The 15,322-nt window shown below is 43.5% G+C and overlaps 1 protein-coding gene across 5 annotated transcripts in view; it reads left to right on the forward strand.

Moving 5' to 3' along the window:
• Dnajc6 (DnaJ heat shock protein family (Hsp40) member C6) overlaps positions 1-15,322 on the forward strand; it is a 165,096-nt gene that overhangs the window by 36,967 nt on the left and 112,807 nt on the right. For 2 of the 5 annotated variants that reach the window (XM_051164833.1, XM_051164824.1), the window contains exon 2: positions 432-496. The exons of 2 other annotated variants lie outside the window; for them this stretch is intronic. The gene's annotated coding sequence lies outside the window, so the exon portion shown is untranslated. Of the gene's footprint in view, positions 1-431; positions 497-739; positions 835-15,322 lie in introns of those variants that run through there. One more of the 5 variants, XM_051164840.1, reaches the window with a different exon arrangement.

The raw sequence follows: 15,322 nt of genomic DNA on the forward strand, positions 1-15,322 counted from the left end.
GTATGTCTTCTTTTAATTGACTGTTTTCTTACTGTTTTCTCATTGTGTGTTCTTGGTACCCTTGTTGAGAGTCAGGGGGGTCTAAATGTGTAGATTTGTGTCTGGGTTCTCTAGTCCGTCTTGTTGGCCTACAAGTCAGTTTTGTGTCAGTATCATGTGGTTTGTTACTATAGCTTTGTAGTGTATTTTGAAATTAAATGCTATGATGCCCCTAGATTTGTTCCTTTTGTTTAAGATTGCTTTGCCTATTTGGGGTCTTTAGTGGTTTCACATGAATTTTAGGATTATTTTTCTTGTTCTATGGCTAATGCTACTGGCATTTGACAGTGATGACACCGAGTTTGTGATTCGGTTTGATTGGTGGACACTTTGGCAGCATTAAACACAGGATGTATTTCCATTTATTTGTGTCTTCTCCAATTTCTTTTCAGTGTAAAGATCTCTCATCTCTGTGATGGTGTCAACTTGGCTGGAGTGAGGATTACCCGGAGAACTGGTAAAGCAATGTTGTGGATTGTGTCTGTGTCCTGAGGCATTTGAGTCACTGATGAGTAAGGAGGCTCTGCCCCCAATGTAGGCAGGTGCTATCCATTCATCTAAGGGCAATCAGGCAGTACAAAATGGCCAAAAGAGTGTAGTTCTTTGCCTCTTGGATCTGAGGCTCACAACTCTTCCGTCCTGGGGATCAGCACTCCAAGTTTAGACTTCAGGACTTACACAGAAGCGCTCTGCTGTCCTCAGGACTTTAGCCTCTCGTTTGTTGCCAGTGATACCACTGGCTTCGCTTTTTCTGAGGTCTTTGCTTGGACTGAGCCACAACACAGTCTTCACAAGGTATTTAATAACTTCATCAAGTGGATTTTTGAGTCACATGACTTGTTCAGGATTGGAAAAAAAGCCAAGAATGAATTAAGATTAAAGTGTAGCGATGGCGCCATATATAGGAATAGAACTGAGCCATGATCATGCAGGCCTTTCTGGGTATAGGAGGAGAAGGTGACAAAGGGCTCTGAGATCTACCAAACTCCCATTTAAGGTCAGTTTCTCTGTTGCATAGTGTACACTTCTTCAAACGTGATTCCGGGAGATGGATTGGTCAAGTCTAGTCAGCTTTGGGTGCCTTGCCTAGCATAGCTACTGGATGGGGGAGTTAGGTTTTGAACCCAGATCTATATTGTTTTCTCCCCACTCCCGTCCACCTTTCCCATGCACTTCCCTTCTCTTTCTCTGCGTTTTCCAGCTATCTTATCATTTCTTTTGTGGATCTCTGAAGATCTTCTGTATTTTCTATTGACCAGAATCTAGCTTTTCTTTTTCTTTGAGATAGGATCTCACTATGTCATCTTGGCTGGCCTGGAACTCACTGTGTAGACCAGGGTGGCCTCAAGCTCACAAAGATCCTCCAGCCGGTGCCTCTTGAGTGCTAAGATTAAAGGCATGTGCCATCAATCCTTACTGGGTCACATGGAGGCAGTTTTCAGCCCATTTGTTACCCTAAAGTAGTGTGCTTTTTATTGCAGCAATTCTAAAGCATGTTCCTGTGTCACATAGGAGTTGCTATGTAAGGAACCATCTGAACGAGTGTCTTGAGACAACGTACAGCTACTTGGCTCACAGTTCCACTGGCAGGAATTAGGTACGTCAGCTCAGCAGTGCTGATTTGGGCCACACTCAACTGCTCTCAGGCCTGAGGCATCAGCTGAGATGATGGGGCCACCTTCTCCTAGTGGCTCCCATCTTACAGAGCCAGAGGAGGCCCCTGGGGATCTTGGACCTAGGCACGGGGACAGTATAGCAGCATTTGTAGTGTCTTAGCTCAAGTTGCTATAATAAAGTAAGGAAGACTAGGTGGTACAAAGCAGGCATTTGTTTCTCATAGATGCATGGAGGTTAAGTTCAAGATGCTGGCTGACTTAGTACATGGTGTAGATCTTTTTGTGGCTGGTAGAAGGCCACCTTGTCGCCACATCCTCACATGATGGGAAGCTCTGATCTTGCTGTTGTACAGTTACTAATCCCTTTACAAGTCTTCTGTCCTTGTGACCTCATCATTTTAAAATATTATTTAAAAAATTGATATTTTATTACACCTTCATATACCTATACTCTGGTTACTCTCTCTCTCTCTCCACATGCCTCGACTTTCTTTTTAGTTTTTCAAGATGGGGTTTCTTTGTGTAGCCCTGGATGTCCTGGCCTCACTTTGTAGACCAGGCTGGGCTCAAATTCACAGGGTTGCGGCTGCCTCTGCCTCCCGAGTGTTGATACTAAAGGCGTGTGCAAGCACTGCCCAACTTCCACATCCTCTCTTATTTCCTTCCATTTTCTCTCTCTCTCTCTCTTTAGTTTTTCAAGACAGGGTCTCTCTGTGTTATCTTAGCTGTCCTGGACTCCCTCTGTAGACCAGGCTGGCCTGGAACTCACAGTGATCCTCCTGCCTTTGCTTCCCGAGTGCTGGGATTACAGGTGTGTCACCACCATTATTATCAATTCCTCCTCAATTCCAGTCCCTTTCCTAGATTTTTGACTTTTGGTTTTGTCTCATGGCCCATTTAAAGCCACCTGTGTGACCGTTGGATTGGCACTATCCATTGGAACTTGGTGGGTTCATCAGTGGGCACAAAGCTGGAGACAGTGATTTCCCCTCTTCCTGAGTCTTATAAGTAGCAAATAGTATATCATTGAGCAGTAGGGCACCCTGAGTCCTGCCCCATCACTGCCTGACTGCTGACGGGACCATTCTTGAGGTGGCTTAATGCCGGCAGCTACAGCTGCTGTGAGTTCACAATTTGCAGTGGCTGATTTGAAGCTGTTTACCCTATATTCTGGCTGTTTCATTCCTTCCAGCCCCTCTGCCACAATATTCCTTACGCCTTAGACGAGAGGGTATAAATGTCTTTCTAGTGCTGAGCATTCATCTTACATGACCTCATCTAAACCCAATTTCTTCCTGAGGGTCCCCATCTCTGACATATGCATACCTGGTGGGTAGGGCTTCAGCCTAGCCTCTTTGGGAGGTCCAGGGGTAGTGAGGACAGACAAACTCCATTTCTTTTACTGTACTTTATGCTCATCTACTATAGCGCACACCACTTCCAAGATCTCAAAATGCATAGGGGGCGCTCTCATCACCAGTTAGCCAACAATCAATTCTAAAGCAGAATTCAGCTCAATTCTGCCCATGCCTGCTTGCAGGTAGGCACCAGATCTTGAGGACGAAGGGCTCAGTTGCATAGGACTATTCAGGCATTAGTCCGGAGTCCAGACCTCAGGGTTTCTGACCAGCTGGCCATAGCAGCTCCCTACAGGCTCCCTGGTTTGGCTTAGCCCATTTGCTAGGGTGACTCACAAAACCCAGGGAAAGATATTTATTGGCATATTGTAAGGTTACAAATAAGGATGTGGATGAAGACGCACGTGGACCCGCCTGGCAGGCGCTTGGCAGCTCCTGGGATGTGGACCAGTTTCTCTTCCCTCTCCTCAGTCTCCACTGGTTCCCAGAAGCTATCTGGGATTGTATTGAGAGGTCATTGCGTAGCCATGACTGATGCACAGTGTACCAATGGGACTAGACAGAAGGCTATCGTCCAATGCTCTGAGACAGCGAGACACGCGGCACAGCCTGTCTGTTCAGATTCTTCACCGCCCCGCTGTGCAGCGTGCTTTCCGTTCTGGTATGGGGCAGGATCCCAGGTGGAGTGAAGGTCTTAGGGTCTATTATTAGACAAGGTAGGCCAAGAATGCCTCTCTGGTCAGGTGTAAGACAGGAAAAGCAGGAGAGGGTTATGATACACTTTTGGCTTTAGTAATCTGATTTGGGGAAGAAATATCCTAGTTATTATAGTATGCCTTCAGGAGAAAAAGGAGCAGAGAAAAGGAAGGTAGAAGGTCAGAGAGAAGCTTTGCTCTGAGGCCTAAGTTGCCACAGCATCATAACAAAGACCCCCCCCCCTTTTTTTTAAAAATTCTTTATGGCTTTAAACCTGCTTTAGAAGTTAAAGGCCAAATACTTTAACAAAAGGTATACTGACTGTTCTGGCCATTTTGGAAGTAGTAAGAGCCATGGAATCAATCTCTCTCTCTCTCTCTCTCTCTCTCTCTCTCTCTCTCTCTCTCTCTCTCTGTGTGTGTCTCTCTCTCTCTGCACCTCTCTCTCTGACTATCATATGCACATGCATGCATACATACATTTGGCTTTGTGGACACAGAGGGTACCCTGCAGCCTAGCGAATATGCAGTAGATTGAAGACATATGCTAGTGACAGTAATTAATTCCGTTCATGAATCTGCACACACAGAGCAGTGTGGATTTTGGAGAGTATTTTCGTGAAAGGCTCTCTGTGATCTGAAAGGAAACAGAGTCCTCATGTCTATGGGCTGTATTGTATGGGCAAGGCCTTAGTCCGTGCATTCCTTTGATGTGGCTGTATTTCAGAGCGTGTTGAACACGGTTCTCACTCTGTGGACTACACAGCGAGGTGCAGAGCTTCAGAGGCAGGGGTCAGAGGTCAAGGTTGCAGGCTAGGATCAACACTGATGAGTTGTTGTTGGGGAAAAAAGTCCATTTTTTGTGAGTATGACTTTTTTCCTGTATAACTCAGGAATCTTGTCATTAGCTTGTTAGGAAGAATGAAAGCTTGTGCTTCTATGCTGGATGGTACAACAGCCACTCACTTTAAGAGGCTGGTGCAAAATGACACACGGGAAATGTAAGATGCAGACAAAGGCTAGAAAGGTACGTAGCAGGAAGAAATCTTACTAGCTCCACATTGGACTAGCAGTACTTTGTATCTGCCCTGCAAAACTGAATTCATCTGTTTCACTTTTGTTTTTCAATGTAGCCATTAGAAATTTGAAAGCTATGTTTTGTTTTCTACTCTAGTTTCTGTTGCTGTGATAAACACTGATCAAAACCAATTTAGGGAGGGAAGGTTTTAGTTCTTATAACTCTCAGGTCACACTCTTTCACGGAGGGAAGTCAGGGCAGGAGCTCAGAGCAGGAACCTGGAGGCAGGAACTGAAGCAGACACCATGGTGGGATGCTATTTACTGGCTCGATCTGCCTGCTTTGTTCAGCCTGCTTTCTTATATACTCCAGTACCATCTGCTGAGGGTTGACGCTACCCACAGGTGGATGGAGCTTTTCATATCAACCATTAACCAAGAAAACACCCCATGGACTTACCTACAGGCCAAGGTGACAGAGGCATTTTTTTTTTTTTCACTTGGGATTCCTTCTCAGATAACCCTAGCTTGTGTCAAGTTGACAAAAGTTACTGTTCACTGGTGGCTTGCATCCTATTTCTTCAGACAAGTTTTGTGACCATGAAATATTGTATAATGTTAGTTCTAGCCTGAATATGTATAGATGTCATTGCATGGGGTGGGATTCCATTTTTATCTAAAGCTTGTTAACATTCACTAAAATATTAATGTAAGCTTTCATGTATACATCTTAGTTTCTCCTCCTGATGTATAATAGGGAAGAAACAATTAATTTATATGAATAAATAAAAATTTGAGGGCACTGGATCACAATGATGTGAGCACCTTGTCCTGTAATAGGCAGAATTCACCACAGATACAGTATAAATCAATTTAATTAAAACCGGAGGAGTCTTGTAAGTTTGGGAAGGTAATGGTCTTCCAGAATTACTGCACTTGCAGTGTTGTCTTCTTTTTCAGTATTTATTTATTTACTTATTTAGGTAATGTAAGTAGTTTATTACTGTGATTACAGGGTAGCTGGTGACCTTTATACTGCCACCTAATCTACAAAGGGTTCGGCATCCTCCTTATCCTGAAGACGTGCTGGAGTGACTCCTCACAATTCCTATCACAATCATTGTTCTCATTCTGCGAGGATCTGAGCTTACCAAACTTCAAAGCGGTTGATGAGTGAACGGGGGATTATATAACCTCTGACCCAGAGAGCTTGCCAGTGTGCGTATTTCCGGGCTCCAGCTGTGAGCCAGTGATTCTCACCTGAAGCCAGAGACCTTGTTATTGTAAGAGCTTCCCAGATGGTACTGCAGCTGCTGTTGTACATCTGGGCTGCAGAACCCTGACATAACTTGTCACCTATGATCTGCACCCAGAGCATGGGCTTTTACGTTTAGACAAGCGTGTAATAAGGCAACTGAACTGAAAGCTGGAAGAAGTGAGGCCGGTGTTTGGAATAAGGCAGAGACTGTGGACTGTTGCCTCCCAGTGTTGCCTTCTTACACTCTCTCTTTCTCTCAGTTTATTTCTTTCTCTTTGGCACTATTTTCTTCTCAGATCTCCTGTCCCCACAGGTCAGAAACACAGGACACACATGCTGTGTGTCATCTTTGCTCAAGGGCAGGGCTTGCTCTTTGGTTTTCAGAACAGCTCGTGACATAGCTTCATTTTAAATATTGTTCGGGATAGGCCTTGGGTAGCTCCAAGTCCCCTAAGAGAAGAGGAGGATTTTCCAAAACAAAGTGCTTCTTTTGATTGCTTAAAGAAAATGTATATTATGTCTACTTTTTAGATATGGCCTGTCTCCCAAAGGTTCATCTGCTTGGTCCCAAGTATTGCACTTTGAAAGCAGTGGACCCTTTAAGAGTGGGCTTAGTGTGAGGAAATTAGGTCATGAGGACTCCAATCTCATGAATGGATTAATGTTGTTGTGTGGTAGCATTTCATGGGAGTGGGTTCATGCTAGGCCTGGTGGTATAAGTTTATAATCCTAGTTACTCAGGAGGCTTGGGCAAGAAGATCCCAAATTCAAGGCCTACCTGAAATAATAGCGTGAGTTCAAAGCTTAGCCTGGGTAACTTAGCAAGATCCTTTTTCAAAATGAAAAAATAAAAATAAAAAGGGAGTGTTAAGGTTATTTTTATAAAATGTGTTTGTTTCTCAGTTTCTCTATTAACTTGGCCACTGTACAAATAACTGAGACTCTATATTATTTTAACAAGCTTCACAGCACAAGAACTGAGTAGTCATTACTTTATTCTTAACCCTTTAAGTGTACACCCCAGTGTACACTCCAGTGTACACCCCAGGGTACACCCCAGGGATATTTGCACTTTGTAGCTTTCCTGCTACAGCTCTTCTCCTGATCTTAATTCAACCTTTCCCTGTGGCTGACTCCCCTATTTTCCCCCTCTACTTCCTCTTCCCCTGGATGACAGGAAGTCCAGCCCTATTCTTTCCCCTGCACAGCAATTGGCTGCAAGCTGCTTTATTGGCATAGGAGGGAGAGATCCTGGCATATCCTGGCAGGATCTGTAAACAAATATGTAAAAACACATGTAAACCCCCCAGTCAACATTGGAGAAGAGTGTTTTACACAGAACACTGAGACGGGAGATTCTCAGAACAAGGATCGCAACCAGATATGGGAGGATGGGTCCAGAAGTCAGGATTTGAATTACACAATAACCTTATGTCTTCAAGGGATACAGCTTTGTGAAAGAGTGCTTGCTTAACATATAGCAGATATAAGGCACTGTGTTTGGTTCCTGTAGCACACAGAGTATATTTATTCCTGTGGAGGGTGTGCTGTCATCAAGAGCAAGCCTTGACTCTCTCTACCTCATGGTTCCTTGTCAAGCTAACGTCCCTTCTGTGTTCTGGTTCCTTAATTCTTTACATGTATGTTGTAATGTAGCAGGGAGCATTCACCGACTGTACCATGCTGTTTGGTCCTTGGAGTCACCAGAATTGTGAACCTAGAAAACCTCTTTAAAAGGACCTCAACCCGTGTACTTTGTTACAGCGATGTAAAGCAGGCCAGGGCCACAGTGGTAACTAGTATGTACAGCCAGCGAGTACAGCAAACAGCTTCATTTAGAAAAGAAGAAATTATGGTTCAAAGAAGTTCTATATTTTGCCCAGTTTCAAACTTCTAGGCTAGATGTTCAAGTCTTTTTAAAGCCCACGTTTTAAACCGATATATCAAGAGAATTCTGGTAAATTGGGTTGTGCTGACTTCATGTTATGAGTTAGCTCTTTCCCCACCCCCCTTAGATCACTTCCTATTGAACCTGATGGTGGAACTTCACTTAGGAACTGGATCCTGGTAACACTAGGAAAGTTCTGGAACTGGAAATGGGTACTGGGAGCTTAAGAGTGTGCCCTGAAGCCTTGTAGCCAAAGCCTGAAAGGAAACAGAAAAGTACATCAGTTATTGTCTCTGACCTTATTTGCGTCAGACATTGTTAGCACTACCTGGATAGTTCATATATATATATATTTATATTTATATATATATATAGACTCATTTCCCACCACTACATGGTTCCCTGTAGTCCACACCTCATGGTCATGGGGATTGTAGGAACAGAGGTGTATGTCATATTCTGTCATTCACAAACTCTGTCACTCACAAACAGTATTTGGTCTAAAGGAATATTATTTTAGAGTGATAGTTCATACAACACTCAAAAGGTAGGAATCTGGAGGGTGTAAATCTCCTGCTTTGGTTAAAAAAAAAATTAAAGCTAATATAATTTGAAGGGCCAAACAGTGTTTTCTTCAATCTTGTAGAATACAAGATGGTAATATGTACCAGCTTTGTTGGGTGAATCCATTTCAGACATGAGGGGAGTCTGACGTGAACTTCTCAGGAAAACAACCCTCTATTTGCAGCTTCTTGGTCTCCATCAATAATGGATGCAGCAGCCAGCCAGTGGCTGAGAAACAGAAAACTAGAGTCTTTCCCAAAGATGGCTCACTGACTTTTCCTGAAGGAGCACTAACGTAGGTCTGCCATCCTGGAGTTAACAGTCTGCAGTGGTAAGACACACATATAGACAGACATTTTAGTACAGTATGTTGTGATATATTAGAGGATGTACAGTGTTCTATGGGGCCTCAGGAAATTGTATCTAATGTGGTTCTGAGAGCTTAAGCATACCCTGGGGACGTGGTGTCCGCACAGGACTTGAAGAACAGGCTACTCTTGGACAGGTAAGAGATCCAGGGATGCCAAATGTCTGATCACAAAGACTGAGGCAGAGATACTTGCAAGGTGACTTAGTGGGTAAAGACACTGTGCTGCTAGCTTCCTGATCTGGGTTCTTCTACCAAGGGACCCACATGGTAAAAGAAAAAGAAACAACTCCTTCAAGTTGTGCTTTGACCTCCACATGCGTGCTGTGGTGTACACACACACGCACAAACACACACACAGAGCAACAAAATGTAGTTAAAACATCAACAACAACAACAATGACGACGGCAACAAAAAACCCAACCAACCAACCAAAAAAGCCAATGGAGGCCAGGTGAACCAAGAAGCCTGAGCTCTGGAGGGGAAGCAGCAGGTCCTGGAGGGTGAAGGATACATTGTATTAAACACCTAGATCAGTGGGGCTTACCCTTCCTAATGTTGTGGCTGTTTAATACAGTTCCTCATGTTGTGATGACCTCCCAAACCATAAAATTATTTTTGTTGCTACTCCATAACGGTACTTTTGCTATTGTTATGAATTGTAATGTAATGTAATGTAATATAATGTAAATACCTATGTTTTTTGATGATCTCAGGCGACTCCTTGAAAGGGTCATTCAACCCCAAAGAAGTCAAAACCCACAGTTTGAGAACTGCTGACCTAGATGAAGGGCTGAGTCCTTGTCTTTCTCAGAGTTTTTATTGCTGTGATCAAACACCATGATCAAAAGCAACTTGGAGAACATCTTAGTTACTATTCTATTGCTGGGAAGAGACACCAAAGCCAAGGCAACTTATAAAAGAAAGCATTTTTATTAAAGCCTTGCTTTCAATTTCAGATGGTTCATGACCAGCATGGTGGCAGGTAGGCAGGCATGGTGCTGGCACAGTAGCTGAGAGCTTATATCCTGATTCACAGGCAGCAGACAGGGAACTGGAAGAGTGAGACAGAGTGAGAGATGGAAAGAGTGAGAGAGAGAGAGGAGAGGGAGAAGAGGAGAGAAAAGGAGAGGGAGAGGAATATGGCAAAGGGGAGAAGGAGGGAGATGGAGAGACTGAGAGAGTGGGAGGCAGAGGCATTTGGATTTCTATGAGTTTGAGGCTAGCCTTGTCTACAAAGTCAGTCTAGGGCAGCCAGGGCTATTACATAGAGGAAACCTGAGAGAGAGAGAGAGAGAGAGAGAGAGAGAGAGAGAGAGAGAGAGAGAGAGAGAGAGAGAGACGGACGGACAGACAGACACAGACAGAGACAGAGGCAAGTAGTGGATCTCTGTGAGTTTGAGGCTAGCCTGGTCTACAAAGTGACTCCAGGACAGCCAGCCAGGGTTATTACACAGAGAAACCCTATCTTGAAGAAGAAGAAGAAGAAGAAGAAGAAGAAGAAGAAGAAAGAAGGAGGAGGAGGAGGAGGAGGAGGGAGGAGAAGAAGAAGAAGAAGAAGAAGAAGAAGAAGAAGAAGAAGAAGAAGAAGAAGAAGAAGAAGAAGGAGAGGAAAGGCCTCCTAATCCTTCCTAAATCCACCAAGTGGGGAACAAGCATTCGAAACTCTGAGACTATTGGGGCCATCATCATTCAAGCCAGCACTTGGAGGAAAGGGGTAATTTCATCTTGGAGCAGTGTTACTTACTGGCTTGATTCCCCCACCTTGCTCAGTTTGTTTTCTTACTCTATCCAGGACTACCTGCCCAGGGGTGGCACCACTCACTGTGAGCTAGGCTCTTCCACATCCATCATCAATCAAGAAAATGCCCTGCAGACTTGTCCACAGTCTTGTCCTTATGTATAGGCATTTTCTCAATTCCTTCTTTTCAAATGACCCTAGCTTGTGTCAAGTTGACACAGAAGCCAGCCAACACAGCTCTATAATTGGATTTGCATCTTAGATGTGAGTCAGTTTGTTCACTTGTCTGACTCATTTTTCTTATCTCTAAGTTGAAAGGGTTCTTCTGCTTTCTATGGTTTCTTCCTGCTTTCATATTCTGTAAATGTCTCAGACTGTAATGACCTTAATGCTAACTTCGAGATCTCCTAGGCAGCAAGGCTAGGGGTTGGAAGAGGTGCATGGGATGTGGGTGGGGGTGGGCTGGGATAGGAAGCTTGGGATGTGGATGGGGGTGGGCTGGGATAGGAAGCTTGGGATGTGGGTGGGGGTGGGCTGGGATAGGAAGCTTGGGATGTGGATGGGGTGGGCTGGGATAGGAAGCTTGGGATGTGGGTGGGGGTGGGCTGGGATAGGAAGCTTGGGATGTGGATGGGGGTGGGCTGGGATAGGAAGCTTGGGATGTGGGTGGGGGTGGGCTGGGATAGGAAGCTTGAGATGTGGATGGGATGGGCTGGGATAGGAAGCTTGGGATGTGGGTGGGGTGGGCTGGGATAGGAAGCTGAATGGTTATTGTATCTTTTCCACTAGAAGTTAGCAAATGGGAAGGCAGCAGGTTTCTTTTTGGGTAACTTGACAAGGAATGGGCGGGTACCTTTAGCCTCTCAACAAGCAGGTGGAATACATCTTGCTCTGCTTCTGGCTTGGGTGAAATGTAATAGCCTCCCAACCCTGACAAAAGTCTTAAAGCACTGCTTATTGAAGTATTTAATGAAAAATAATATGAGCCCTGAAATGTACTTTAAAACACTGGAGAAGACTGGAGGTATAATTTAGTGGCCTAGCATGCATGAGGCTCTGGATTGATTCTCCAGTCTTGCAAATAAAAGTTTAAGTATACAAATTACTGAATGAATGAAGTTAGGGTTATACATATGAGAGAAGATTGACTGTGGCTTGGTACTGTTGATATTGAGTTGTGGGTACAAAGGGATCCACTATATAATTTAATCTACTTTTGTGGGTGCTTGATAACATCCATAATAAAAAGTGAAAAATAAAATAGAAATGCTTAGTCCTTATTACCAAAATTTCTCATTTATTATAGGTTTTTTTTTTTTTTTTTTTTTTTGTACAAATGGAGAATGATTCACACCCTCACTTGGCCATATAAAAGTCTTAGAACTATTGCGGAATAAATAGCAACAAACTGTTTTATGTTATCTACTTAGATGGCCTAAAGTATTTTAGGCAACATTGAAATTACACAGGCAGATCAAAGAAAGAGAATTCTCTGCAAGGAAAGGGACATAGTCTTGGGTGATATGAACCAGACATGCAGTTCTGTGCTGGGTCTATCCCAAAGGTGTTTTTTGGTAACATGGTGAATCACTGGCTTTGGAATCAGGTGCAGTCAACACAGCTGTGCACTCATTGGAGGGCAGCAGATAACACCACAGCCTGGCACCAAGCCAAGTTCTTTATGTCCTTGATGTCACACAATTTTAATAGCTGCCTTATTACTTAGATTTAACGATTTTATGAGTGAGCTAACAGAGTCTTAACTTACGACACTTGCCTGTGACCATATGGACACAGAATTCCAAGTAAGTGTTATGGCGAATAAAGAACTGAAATCCAGAGGTTAGTATGTGCATTATATCCCACCAGGGACTAGAATGGCTGCATGTAACAGGGAGGAGCAGAAGAGTGGTTCACCACAGCATGATTTATTTCTTTCTCTCCCTTAACTAATCTAGAGATAGTTATCGCATGGATGCTATGAATTACTGGAGCTCAGGGTCCAGTAACTTCTGTCTTTTGCTTCGGTGCCAAAGTCTTTTTTTTTTTTTTTTTCTTGAAGCCCACCTCATGGTTTGAGGTGCCTGTGGGAGCTCTTGTGTCCAACCAGAAGAAAGAGCCAAAAGATTGGACATAGGGTGTTAGACCTACATTCTTTTTAAGGGATCAATACCAGAAACTGCTCACATGGTTTCTTTCTGTATTTACAGCGGCTACAACTTAGTTCTATGTAAGTGTCTAGCAGATTGTAGAAAGCTACATGTGGCAGGTTCAAACCATGATGGGCAAATGGACTATGTGCTCTGTATCCCAAATACTTAGACTCCCAGCTGAATGAGTTCTGTTTACCCTGAATATAGAGCAGACTGTAGGTGGACAACTGCGGTTACTGTCTAGCCCACACAGCTCCTTTTATGGCTCTGGTCTCTTTGAATGATATTCTCCTCATAAGACTTTTCAAAAATTGAACAAGTAAGCCAGGTGTGGTGGTGCATGCCTTTAAGCCCAGCACTTGGGAGGCAGAGGCAGAGGCAGGCAGATCACTGTGAGTTCCAGGCCAGCCTAATCTACAAAGCAAGTCCAGGACAGCCAAGGCTACACAAAGGAACCTTGTCTCAAATAAAATAATGGTCCCCCCAAATTGGACAAGTAAAAACATGAGCAGCCCAAGGATTCAACTTAATGTCCAGAAAGGCTAGATACTTCCAACCACATGTAACCAGGAAACAGCAGGGCTTTGGTGCTCTAGAGACTCAGCACCTAAAACTGGTTCCCTCTGTGTCATCACCACACAGTGTCTGCCAGATGTGCCATGTTCTTTGGGGCCCAGTGACTTGCTAGATACTGTGGGGCTTGGGGAGAAAGTTTCAGATTTTAAATAATGAGGCAGGGCTAATAGGGACATCTGAGATTTAGTCCCATGCTGTCTTGCACTTAATTTGGGAGAATTCTTTATGCAATAAAAAAGTGTTAGGGGCTGGGGAGATGGCTCAGAGATAAAGAACACTAGTTGCTCTTCCAAAGGTTCTGAGTTCAATTCCCAGCAACCACAAGTGGCTTATTAATCATCTATAATGAGATCTGGTGCCCTCTTCTGGCCTGCAGGCATACATGCAGGCAGAACACTGTACATTTAAAAAAAAAAAAAAAGTTAATCTGTTTCTTCTTGACAGAGAGCAGCTGAACACAAGGCTAGCCTGACATGGTTTATCAACATCTGCCAATTTGTATAGCTGAGGTCTCTCTGCTTGAAACTTGCCAGTGTTTCCACAAGTTACTCCTCTCCTTAACTAAACCTACTCACTTATTTCACTAAATTATACAAAGAAAAACCCATGCGGCTGCACAAAAAGATTGTAATATAATGGCACACACAACAGTGGGCAAAAATGATAAATTGTAGAATGACCCAGGGTTTCAGAAAGCAAGATTTTAGGCTGCTGACTTCACTGAATCCAGAATGGGATGTGTTTCTTTCTATGCCTCAGCTTCTCCCAAGTCTTTTTCACATTCTAATATCTGCTGAAGATGGGTAGACATGGCCTCTAACCTGTGTTGGTAAACTGAGCTCATCATCTGGGACTCAGTCAGGATCACTGCCTGTTCTTTAATGGCATCCTTTTTACTATCTCTAGCCCTTATTGGTTTCAACAATTCTTTTTTGTACAACATGTATCGTGAGCTTACTACTGCAATGGCAACACAGGCATCATGTTGTTATGCCATGATCATTTTCTTGAAAAGTCAAAGACATACCAAATATCCAGGTCAGCCAGTGTTATAAAGCAAGACCCTGTCTCCCTCCACCACGAAAGGCAAATACTAGCAAGCGATATTAATAACTCCATCTTAAGTAAGTCAGCTGATTAAGGAGAAACAGGGTGCAAGGGTGGATTGTTCTGCAAGCTAAAGGCAGTCCCCTAAATAACGTTTGGACTTTTAATTTATTTAGTAGGTACTTTCTGCCACACCTAACATTTAGCAGGCATGGTGCAGGGCCTGGTAGAATATGATGCAGATTGTCCTTACGTAATTGCTGTAGTTTCTTAAAACACTTGCATGAGGCATTGACAATATATTCTCAGGCTACTAATGCATAGTTAAGGGTGTTATGATAATTCTGAAGTATATTTAAAAAAAACATGTAGACATTTATAAAGTTCTGAAGCACCTTAACATTTATAGGTCATATTTACATCTGTAGCATGTTTTTCTTCTGAATGCTGTGACTTAAAATGGATTCTTAGATTTGGTAAAATGCAACATATGGAAGGCACCCTGTTTTTTTATTTGCTTTTATGCAACTTCCAAAGTTTTTAAAGTTAAGTTGATTTGTTTGTGTGTGGGATAGGGGTGGTTGTGTGGGGTCAGAGAGCAACTGTATAGGGGTCTCTTCTTTCCTTCTGTGACCCGGGCTTGGAGTGGAACTCAGGCCATCAGGCTTGGTGGCAATCGCCAGCCTGCATTCGTGCATCTTTACCTTGTTTCATGCAGTGGGGTGGAGAAGGGGGTTTGTTTCACTGTGGTGAGCAAGAGCGTGGCCATGAGTCCATGCCAGGCCATCGAAAACTTATATATGCGTATTTGGACAGCACTCAAACGTAGGTATGTTTCCTTCAAAGTCAGTGGCTTTTCTCCAGATCTTTTTAATCTCAGATTAAGCTCAGATTGGGCACACCGACATGTCACAAGTAACAGAGGCCAAAACTCTTTCAATGTTAAGAGCTTGTTTTTATTTTTATGTCTTTGTGGCTTCAAATTTGTCGACATCTTCCTGC

Source organism: Acomys russatus, chromosome 2, assembly GCF_903995435.1.
Source record: "Acomys russatus chromosome 2, mAcoRus1.1, whole genome shotgun sequence".
Taxonomy (NCBI): Eukaryota; Metazoa; Chordata; class Mammalia; order Rodentia; family Muridae; genus Acomys; species Acomys russatus.